The sequence below is a fragment of the Canis lupus genome, chromosome 18 (assembly GCF_011100685.1).
Source record: "Canis lupus familiaris isolate Mischka breed German Shepherd chromosome 18, alternate assembly UU_Cfam_GSD_1.0, whole genome shotgun sequence".
Classification (NCBI taxonomy): Eukaryota; Metazoa; Chordata; class Mammalia; order Carnivora; family Canidae; genus Canis; species Canis lupus.
In genome coordinates, this window is record NC_049239.1 from 24,201,296 (window position 1) to 24,212,443 (window position 11,148).

General features: G+C 34.3%; 1 non-coding gene across 1 annotated transcript; it reads right to left on the minus strand.

The window, feature by feature from the left end:
• Positions 1–9,560: 9,560 nt before the first annotated feature.
• LOC119864347 lies at positions 9,561–9,665 on the minus strand. Its single transcript, XR_005373729.1, has one exon. It is a non-coding gene; the product is annotated as a U6 spliceosomal RNA (small nuclear RNA).
• Positions 9,666–11,148: the final 1,483 nt, after the last annotated feature.

Consider the following 11,148-nt stretch of genomic DNA (forward strand, 5'->3'; position numbering starts at 1 on the left):
ATCCAGGATAATCTCCTCATCTCAAAATCTGTGACTTAATACATTTGCAAAATATATATATATATATATATATATATATATATATATATATATTTTTTTTTTTTTTTTTACAAGTAAGGTAGCACTTACAGGTTCCAGCTATTAGAACCTTATATATTTGGAGGATATTATTCTGCTTATTACAGGATCCATTTTCTATTATTTAATTGGAAAACTCTAATGAAATACATGATAAAACTAAAATTCTCATTCAATACCTTTTAATTTCAACACAATAAAGCATTTGTCTAAGAAGCATACGACCATGTTAGGATATACAATACCTGAAACATTACTTCCTGACCTCTAAGCAACTAATATAGTTATTTACAAATTGTTGATTTCTATTCCATTAACATGACCACTCTTGGTTCCAGCAACATTTCCTCTACTGACATGTAGAGTCATCTTTAAGACACCGACAAGAGATTCTGAGTTCTGCCCACTGATTTTTTTTTTTAAGATTCCATTCATTTATTCATGAGAGACACAGAGAGAGAGAGAGAGAGAGAGGCAGAGGCAGGACACAGGCAGAGGGAGAAGCAGGCTCCACGCAGGGAGCCCAACTCGATCCCCGGTCTTTAGGATCAGGCCCTGGCCGAAGGCAGGCGCCTAACTGCTGAGCCACCCAGGGATCCCCCTGCCCACTGAATTTGAAACAACTGAAGAGGGGCACCTGGGTGGTACAGTCCATTAAGCCTTTGACTCTTAGTTCTGGCTCAGCTGATCTCAGGGTCATGAGATTGAGTCCCATGTTGGGCTCTGCACTCTGCACAAAGTCTCTTGAGATTCACTCTCTTTCTCCCTCTTCCTCTCCCGCTCATGCTATCTCTCTAAAATAAATAAATAAATAAATAAATAAATAAATAAATAAATAAATAAATATTAAACAAATTAAGTGCAAGAAACAGCAAGTCTTAGGGAGGATGTGAAGAAAAAGGAACCCTCATGCACTGTTGGTGGGAATGTAAACTGGTGCAGCCACTCTGGAAAACAGGTGGAGGTTCTTCAAAAAGTTAAAAGAATGATCCTACAATCAAACATGTGCACTACTAGGTATTTAGCTAAAGAATAAAAAACAACAATTCAAAGGGATATATGCACCACAATGTCTATAACAGCACTATCTACAATAGCTAAATCATGGAAAGAACCCCAATGTCCATCAACTGATGTATGGATAAGAAGTGGTAAAGAAATGTGTTTGTGTATATACATTTATATATATATATAATGGAATATTATTCAGCCATAGAAAAGAATAAAATCTTATCATGTGCAATGTGCATAACAGAAAGTATTATGCTAAGCAAAACAAGTCAGTCAGAGAAAGACAAATACCATATGATTTCCCTCATACTTGAAACTTAAGAAACAAAACAAATGAGCAAAGGGGGTAAAAAGAGAAACCAAGAAACCCTCCTAACTATAGAGAACATACAGAGAGTTACCAGAGAGGAGGCGGGTGGGGGGATGAGTTAAATATGTGATGAGGATTAAGTATACACCTATTGTGATGACCCCCTGGGTGAAAGGAAGGGCTGAATCATTACATTGTGCCCCTGAAACTAATACTACACTGTATGTTAACTAACTAGAATTTAAATGAAAGCTTAAAAAAAAAACCAAATAAGCAAACAAAAAATGTAAATCATATTATGCTGATTTACCAATGTCAAACCTGCAAACGTGGGGATAAAACTCAAGATTTTACTATGACTGTAGGTGATATGCTTCCAGCTATGTTTCTCACCTTGTCTTTTAAAGGCCTTTCATTCCTCATCTCACTAATTGCAGTCATATGATCTTTCTGTTCATCAAGTATTCTGAGCTTATCCTCACTTTCAGAGCTTGCCGTGTCCCGAGCTGGAACGTAACTACCTCCCCAGAGAGGGAGCTGACCTTGCGGTGGGCTTGTCACGATGTTCCGACAGGAAGCAACCTCCCAACCCAGGCACACCTAAATGCCTTGCTCTGCTTTCTTTTTTTCCAAGGATTGGTCATCTTAAGAAATCATTTTATGTATAGTTTGTCAGCACCACAAAAACAGGTGCTTCTGTATTCATAGGGTTGAGATAATTTAACTTATATTAATAAGTTAATAATTTAGCATAAAAATTTAACCTAAAAGCAATAACTTTTTTTTAAGAAGAGCATTCTTCCTGTCCTGATTTTAAATACCAACTCATTAGTGTGTGTCTGTGCTGTTGGGGAAAGGCATTTCTTAAGGACCAAAAAAGGAATTCTAGGCTATGCTGCACGTAGATATATGGTTTCTCCAGGAAATGAAACCCTAGATGTGTCAACCTGGAAAGTCTGTTAAAACTGCTCAAAGGAATTTATTCCCTTTTTTTCTGACGTATACCAAAAGTGGGTTGTAGATTATCCAAATATTCATCATTTAGGTCTGGAGCTGTTGAATGGAGACCTTAGATGTCTAAGGAGGGTGTTTACCATCATGACAATCCTCTTCTGTTTGCCCCAGTTGTAGTACAAACAACAGACATCATTTTCTATGTGCCATTATATTTAGAGAATGCTGAGAAGCACTGCATGGACTCTACTATGTTCCCACTTTGCTCTTCATAAATACCTACTCTATTCCTGGTGCAGATGACTTGCCCCAGTGTTGCTCTGACCCCTCAAAGTTCTAGACTTTCCCAGTCTGTATCAACATTACTCTGGTGCTAATCCAAAATTGATCTCAATCAGAAAGTTTTCCCTAATATACCACATAGATTCTCATTCCACTTGATAAATTATTCTATATATTCAGGTAATTCCTTGATTAATTCATGTGCTTATAAAATTCCTTTACTAAGTCTCTCTAGTAATTAGTAAAATATAAGGTCTTACCCTATCAGAGCTGGATAATCATAGCTAAGAGCATCTTCTTAAAAAAAATGAGGAAACCACCATGTTGCACCTTCAACCTCTGTACCTTCCAAGAGGTATTGCTTGGACTTAGACACAGATAAGAGGAAGCATCCAAGCAAGGTTGCAGGGCCACCAAACATGGTTGAGGGCCTGGAGCTAGAGAGGAAGAAGATATCAAGAATCCAAAAGGACCTTATTTAGAGCTTAACCACTGTGTTATTTGAACTACAAGTAATAAAGGTTTTGGCAAAAATTATTTTATTGGGATGCAAATTCTGCATAAATGGAAGTATTTCTGTAGATGTCCCTTCTATCACCACACCTTGGGGCAATTTGCTAAACAGTGAGAACATATTCTCATAAGAATCCACCATTCAGTTCTTAAAGTGATACTTTTTTCTGTCCTGCAGTGCGCTCGCTCTTTCTCTCTCTAGAGTTATTAAAATCATTTTTTAATGATTTATTTATTTATTTATTCATGAGAGACCCACAGAGAGAGGCAGAGACATAGGCAGAGGGAGAAGCAGGCTCCCTGCAGGGACCCGCGATCATGCCCTGAGTCAAAGGCAGACGCTCAACCACGGAACCACCCCATCTAGTTGTTAAAATCATTTAATGTATTTGATAGGAGCTTCCTTAAGAGCTGGGATGCTGCATGAGTCTTCATAATACAGAGTGAGTGCATTTTTTTTCATTATCCCAAGTCAGTAGGAAAAAAGCATTAGGTCAGAATTTAGTAACCCAATCCTAGTTCACCTTCTGAACTTGGAGGCCTTGCTTCTCTCTTGGCAGAAAAGCCAAACAAAGAAAGCCCAGAATGACTACATGGCACCAGCTTCTTCTTCCCAAATGGAAAAACCTATGGTAATTGTGATCAAAAGCCAAATAAGAAAAGAAATAAGATAAACTCAGTCCAGCTTAGCTAAGATTTGAGTTGATAAATGTCCATTTTGAGCCAAGCAGTTTTTAAAGAGCATGTGCTCCCTATGGAGATATTCTGGTGAAACAGAGAGGTAGATCTGAGCCTAAAAGGGGGTGGCCCAACAGCCTTAACAAAGGATACAAATTATCGAATGAGTAAGGTCTTTCAAAAGTGTGGGGATTTATAAAGTAGAAACTTCCAGGCTGAAGGAACCATACATTTCCTTTACTGTTCTTGAGTTTCTCAATGCTAAGCTACCCACTCTTTCATGCCTTACATTTCATATCTTAGTCTATTTCCTCAGCCGGGTATGTTAAAGAGGCCAGAACACGATGATGCCATGTTGCATAAAGCATTTTATGTAAGTTGAACCAATTCTGTGGTTCTCCTACCTTTCTATTTCACTTGTCAGTACAATTTCAAAAGTCTTTATTAATCTGTAGAGTTATGAACATATATTTTGGATAATTAAATAAAAAAGAAAAAGAAAAACAACAGCAATATGACCTCTAACTATAATCATTTCACAAAAGAATGAAGCCACCGAGTGAAATAATTTAGCTTTATACATTTTCCCCTATCATCGTTTAGTTTTAATCTGGCCCAAACACACAAAGATTTTTTTCACAGACTGACTCCAGAGTACAAAGTGATTGGGAATATGGGAGTATCCTTTCTCAAACTTGCCAGCTTTATCTTCACCATTTTTCTCACTATAGTCACCTGGTAGAAACTTGTGTCTTCAAGCACATAGGTTCATGGAACTTCCAAGTCTCCTTCTGGTTTTCATTTGCTTATAACCTTAAGCCACTACTGACTTTAAAGTGTTCAGCATAAAACCCAATTTGTGCCTTTATTCATTTACAACAGATGGGGCCAGAGTGAAAAGGGGGAGCAGGTTATAGCTTCCCTTTTTTTGTATACCCTTTCTTAAAATCACTTGCATTTTTTTTATAAGGCTCACACTTTTTTCTAAGACATGATTCTTATAAAGGATACACACTTCATTTTAGAACAGTTTAGTAAGTAGTAAACCTGGACTCTCAAAGTCTCCATAAAAAAAGTTATGGCCAAACTGACCTTCATCTTAATCACAATGCCCAAACCTAATGGTTTCCCAAACATGCAGAAGCCCTAAGCAGAATGACATTCCAGTAACATGCTGAAGTTACAACTGCTGACCATGAATCCTGCCAGTCCTAAAAAAAAAAAAAAAAAAAAAAAAAAAAACAAGAGCTGTTGTTTACCAGAGTGAGACATGGGATAAAAAAGAATTATTTCTCTTTTTGACTGAAGATGTATTGTCAGTCTGCCAAAGGAATGGCAGTTAAAATTCTTCTAAAAATTATACTTCTGGGGATATAAGCAACTATCACCTATAATAAATACATCTATTTTTTTTCAGTTTTGGCTATAATTTGAAGGGAAGATTCAAGGAGCAGGCTATTAAAGAGAGCATTAAAAATTATAGGCATTATGCAAATTAGTAAATAATGTTAATTTAAAAATACTGAAAGAAGGAACTGCAGGAAAGAAAAGCATACCCTCCCTCTCTCTCTGCAGAGGAAGCATACATTTTTTTGATACATCACTGGACCATGTATTATTCCCACCAATTATTCCCACACTTTGTCATTTAGCTTACAATATACAGTATAGACTATGGTTGCAGATGGGGCTGGGCTAGTAAGATAGCACAACGGTCTAGATCACTGAATATGTCTTTATAGTAAGAGTTGCATAAAAATACTTAAAAGAAATCAATTAGCAATGATGGAGGTCTTTTCAGTAATGACATAAAAATTAAAAATGCATTTTCTATTTGGTAAAGTACAGGCAGAAATAAAATCCCATTTTAATCACTAGGTATACACCTTTACATGACTAAACTCAAGTATAGCTTTTAAGTGGCAAGAGGTAGAAGAAAAACTAAACCTCAGGAAAAACAGCCTTTGCATAAGGAGTGGTTCGAAAAATGTTAAATCTTTAAGTTTGTAAAGGAATAAATGATAAAGACTTTAGTGTTAATTCAGTGAGATTTACATTGTTCCATTTAAATGATTCTTTTAAAACATACAGTGCATTAACATTCTCAAATATAACAAAAGAAAGGGGGAATAATTTAATGAATTATAATTGTGTTTTGCATTCAGATTTAAAAGAGATATATCACTGGCTCAAGGGTAGAAATAACTTATTCTGACTGAGGCAGTAAATATCTGGTGTATAAAATTAGGAAATAAAAAGACTAAGAACAATATAAACATTCTTTCAACCCCAAATATACTAAACTAATGACTTCCGATCTTTTTCTAACTATAAATACCTTTTGTTCTGCGATGTGATCTTGCAATACACGCTCTTTTTGTGATCTGGTTTTCTTTTCTTTTTTTTTTTTTTTTTGTGATCTGGTTTTCAGCATTTGTCTTCATTTCCCCATTTCTGTATTGTACCTTTGTCTCCATTTCTTCTATTTCCATTGCACTTTTGACTCCTTAACACACAGATTATAGTTCAATTATCTTCATTAAACCCATAGTTGTTCCAATCAGTATCTAATTCCAATAAAGCATTGCTTTTGGCTTTGATGTCCCTAAAATTTATTTTCATTTTTATCTGATGTTCTTGAAACTTCTTAATCTATCACATTTGCCTATGTCTCTACCTGTTTCAAAACTTTTTATGACCAAAAGCATCTAACATTTATGAAATAGGAAAATATGATGACTGTATGTATTTATGTTTAAAACTAATAGCATCATTAATTACTAACAAAATATATACTGAAACAGTTCTATTTTTAAAGTTGTTTGGTCCTTGCTCTATATGCATAGAGATGTCCAGTTAAATTAATGTATTTTAAAGGCACTTGGTCTAATTTTACTTTGGGTGTTTGTATCATCAATTCATTACATAGTTTCATTTGTTTCAATTTGCTTTCAGTTTCTAGAAATGCTATTTTCCCCTTTGTAAATACAGTTTATTTTATAATTATGCAGAGTACTTACATGGTTCTAGGAAATAAACCTACAAAACACTATATTTGAAGAAGCCTACCTGTTATTTTTGTCCTCTTCATCCTCTTCTCTCTTATTTCCCAAAGTATCTATGTTTTCTAATTTCAAAATTACTTTTTCAGCTCTTACAGTAAGCTATATGCATATGTACATATTAATAGTTAATATGTTGGGTTATATGTTTTGCTTAAAGATTGATTGATTGATTGATTTGAGAGAGAAAGGGGAAGAGAGACAGAAAGGCAGGGGCAGAGGGAGACTATGTGTTGAGCCGAGCCCTACACGGGGTTCAATCTCACAACTCTGAAATCACAAGCTAAGCCAAATTCATAGGCTTGACCAATGTGCCATCAAGACACCCCTGTTTGCTTATATTTAATTTATTCCTATTTATACTTAACATGTTGTGTATACTGTGTCCTTCTAGGTACACAATAGCATTTCATACTCACTTTCTCCATCTAGCTTTCTTTATTTAACGATATATACTAGAGAAAACTCCTTAGCAGGTTATGGACATATTCCTCTTGTGGTGTTAGTACTAGTACTGCCTAGAACTCCATTGGTTTACTTTGCTGTGTGAACTCAACCAACCCATGTCCCTTATTGATGTACATTTGGTTTTTCCCCCCAAGCTTTATTTTTCAGGTATTGCTTCCATAAATAGCCTTTTACACATAATTTTATTTTTCATATTTTTCTCAGTATATCTTTGGGATATGTTCTTAAAAGTAGTATTACTGGGTCACAAAACAAATGCAAAAAATGTGGCTAGTAATTACTAAATTTCCTTCCAAAGTGGTTTTTAACATTTTGCATTTCCATTACCAATATAGGAGAATGTTTTATTCATTTTCATCCACAGAGGGTATTGCCAAACTTTTGGATGTTGGCCAATACAATATGTGAGAAATGGGATCTCAGGGTGCTTTTAATTTGCAATTTCTTATTATGAGCAAAGCAGAACATCTTTCCATATTTTTCAGAGCATGTAGATTTCTATGCTCTTTTAGCTACTTGATTATTTTTTTCATTTTTCTATAGCACTGGGACTTTTCTTTGTTTTTAGATGTGAAAAAAATTTTAATTTAATTTAATGTATTATTCTTAGCTATTATACAAATTACTTTTTTTTTTTTTACTTTGTCATTATCCATGTTTCAGTGGTGAATTTATCAGTTCACTGATATTTTCCATTATTTCTTTTCCATTATTTTGTTTATAAATTTTGTCCTAATATGGACAATTTTTTCTATTCTAGATTTATACTAAAACTTACACCTATGTTTTATTCTAGTATTTATAAGATTTAAAAAAAAAAATCTCTAACCCACTTAGAAGCTATCCAGCACATAATGGGAGGACTGGACCCCAATGATTTATTTTCTTTACATAGCTGTCAATCTTACTTATTACAAAGTTGTATCTTTTCCTCCCTGATTTGAGATTTCATTTTTACCAACTCTGCATTTTCAATTTGGGATATTTCCAGATTTTCATTAATGAGATATATTTTTAATTAACACTGATTTGTTGACGTGAATGGGACAGTTGTCCAAAAGAACATCCTGCCTTCTGATTTTGTCTGCTTGCTTTGATGTCCTTTAGCTATTGCTATTTCTGCCATATTTTCAGTAAATTGTAGGTTAAATGTGAGAGCTTGATGGATTCAGAAGAGACACTTTTGACTAGAATAATCATTCATGAAATTATATATGTCATATTATATCACAACAGAAATTGCATAATATCTGGTTGACCTACCCTCAATGATACCAAAATTATTCACCACATTTGTTAACATAAATGATCTCTCTGTTGTACACTTTCCCTTGAGATATTTCTAATAGCAAAAATTAGGATTAATTTTCTTTAAAGTAGTTTGATATATTTTATAAACGATAATACACAGACTCGAGGTAAAAAATAATTGAAAATGTGTTTGTTGGGATCCCTGGGTGGCGCAGCGGTTTGGCGCCTGCCTTTGGCCCGGGGCGCGATCTTGGAGACCCAGGATCCAATCCCTCGTCGGGCTCCCAGCATGGAGCTTGCTTCTCCCTCTGCCTGTGTCTCTGCCTCTCTGTCTCTCTCTGTGTGACTATCATGAATAAATAAATAAAATAAAATAAAAAAGAAAATGTGTTTGTTAAGGTTGCTAGAGTTATAGTTATTTTCTTTGCAAAATTATCCTTAACGTATTTTCATTTATTTCTACTTTTAAAGACTTACTTACATCATTATTAAAACAAGAGTCTAAACTATCTCACCCAAATCGTATCATCAGTAGATATTTTAATTGTTTTTTGTTGTTGTTGTTGTTATTGTTTTGCTGTTTTGTTTGTGTTTTTAGAGAGAGAGAGCAGGCAAGGAGCTGGGGGAGGGGCAGAGGGAGAAAGAAAGAGAGAACCTTAAGCAGTCTCCATGCCCAGTGCAGAGCCCCATGCATGACTAGATCTCACGACCCTGAGAGATCATGATCTGAGCCAAAATTAAGACTCAGTGGCTCAACTGACTGAAGCACCCACACACCCCTCACCAGTAGATGTTTTAATGACATATGTGGCATTCAAACATTTTCTCTTTTTACTTATTACCTAGTTCCAAGGAAAGGAAGTGAAAGAATAGATCCATATTCAACAACAATTTGGGGAAAAATTATGATTTTAAAAAATGTATTATTTATTTACAATTCTTTTTATTTGTTTATTTTTATGAAATGCTTCATAAATTTGCATGCCTTCCTGGCTGAGTCCATGCTAATTTTCTCTGTATCGTTCAAATTTTAGTATACATGCTACCAAAGCAAGCACTATTTGCTTTCAGTTTTATAGAATTATTACTAATATACAATTAATAAACATAGCCAATATTTGACAGGTAATTATTAAGCAAATTTTATTCATTTTTAATGAGATGAATGGGCTTTTACTCTATTTTATGCAGACATGGATTAATATAACTTATTTCTAGAACCATATAGGATTCAGCCTCAAATTTACAACTCCCTTTCATGGTTATAAATGCTAGTAGTAAACAACATATTTCATATTTTAAAAAATAAGTAAATGGAAATGAAAATTATTCTATCAGAGATATATCACTTAATTATTTAAACTCTTTTTGTGTTGTATGCCAAAATTATATTGTGATCTTTTAAGCAAATTACGTTTAATGATTTATTAGCTGACAACTCAATTAGGTCCTCCTTTAATTTTGTTGAAAGCAGACACTGGTAACCACTTGAATTATAAAAACATTTGTTACCCAGTCATCAAAGTCATATACATCTTCAACTTTTGAGAAGTTTAAAAACAGGCTATACTAAGACCTTTCAAGTTTCTTAGTTTTCAAACGAGTGTTTGAAGTTAAAGGAGGTTTCTTAGGCAACGTTTTTTTGTTTGTTTGTTTTTTAATTGTTTCTTTGTTTGGCATACTGGGGATTTTAACATAAAATGTCAAATGCACCATGGCCAGATCCAAGTTGTGTGAGGATAAGTGGAAGGGGAGATGGGGTCAGAAAAAGAGAATCAACTGGGCAATGTCTATTCCAGTCTTCTGTCAATTTTAAAATTAGATTATTTACTTTTTGGTGTTGAGTTCTATGAGTTCTTTATATATTTTCGATATTAACTCCTTATCAGGTTATTTGCAAATATATTCTCCTATTCAGTAGGTTGCCTTTTGTTTTGTTTATGGTTTCCTTCACTGTGCATAAGCTTTTCAGTTATCAAACTAGTAGCATTCTCAGTTGTTTATTTTTACTTTTGTTTTATTTGCCTGAGACAGATCCAGAAAAATGTTGCTGAAGTTGATGTCCAAGAATCTTCTTTTAGGAGTTTTATGGCTTCAGGTCCTACATTTAGGTCTTTAATCCGTTTTGAGTTTACTTTTGTGCGTGGTGTCAAAGTGATCCAATCTCTTTTTTTAATGTAATCTAGTTTTTTTAGCACCGTTTATTAAAGAGACAGTTTATTCTCCATTGTGTATTATTACCTTATTTGAAATAGATTAATTGATCATACAAGCATGGGTTAATCTCTAGGCTCCCTATTCTATTCCACTGACCTATGTATTTATTTTTGTGCCAGTACCATACTGTTTGGATTACTATGGCTTTGTAATATATTTTGAAATCTGGGATTGGGATATTTCCAGCTTTGTTCTTTCTCAGGACTCTTTTAGTATTTGGAGTCTTTTCTAGTTCCAAAGAAATTTATGGATGAACATGAAAAGATGATCAACATCACTAATTATCAGGGAAATGCAAATCAAAACTACAGTGAAATATCAATT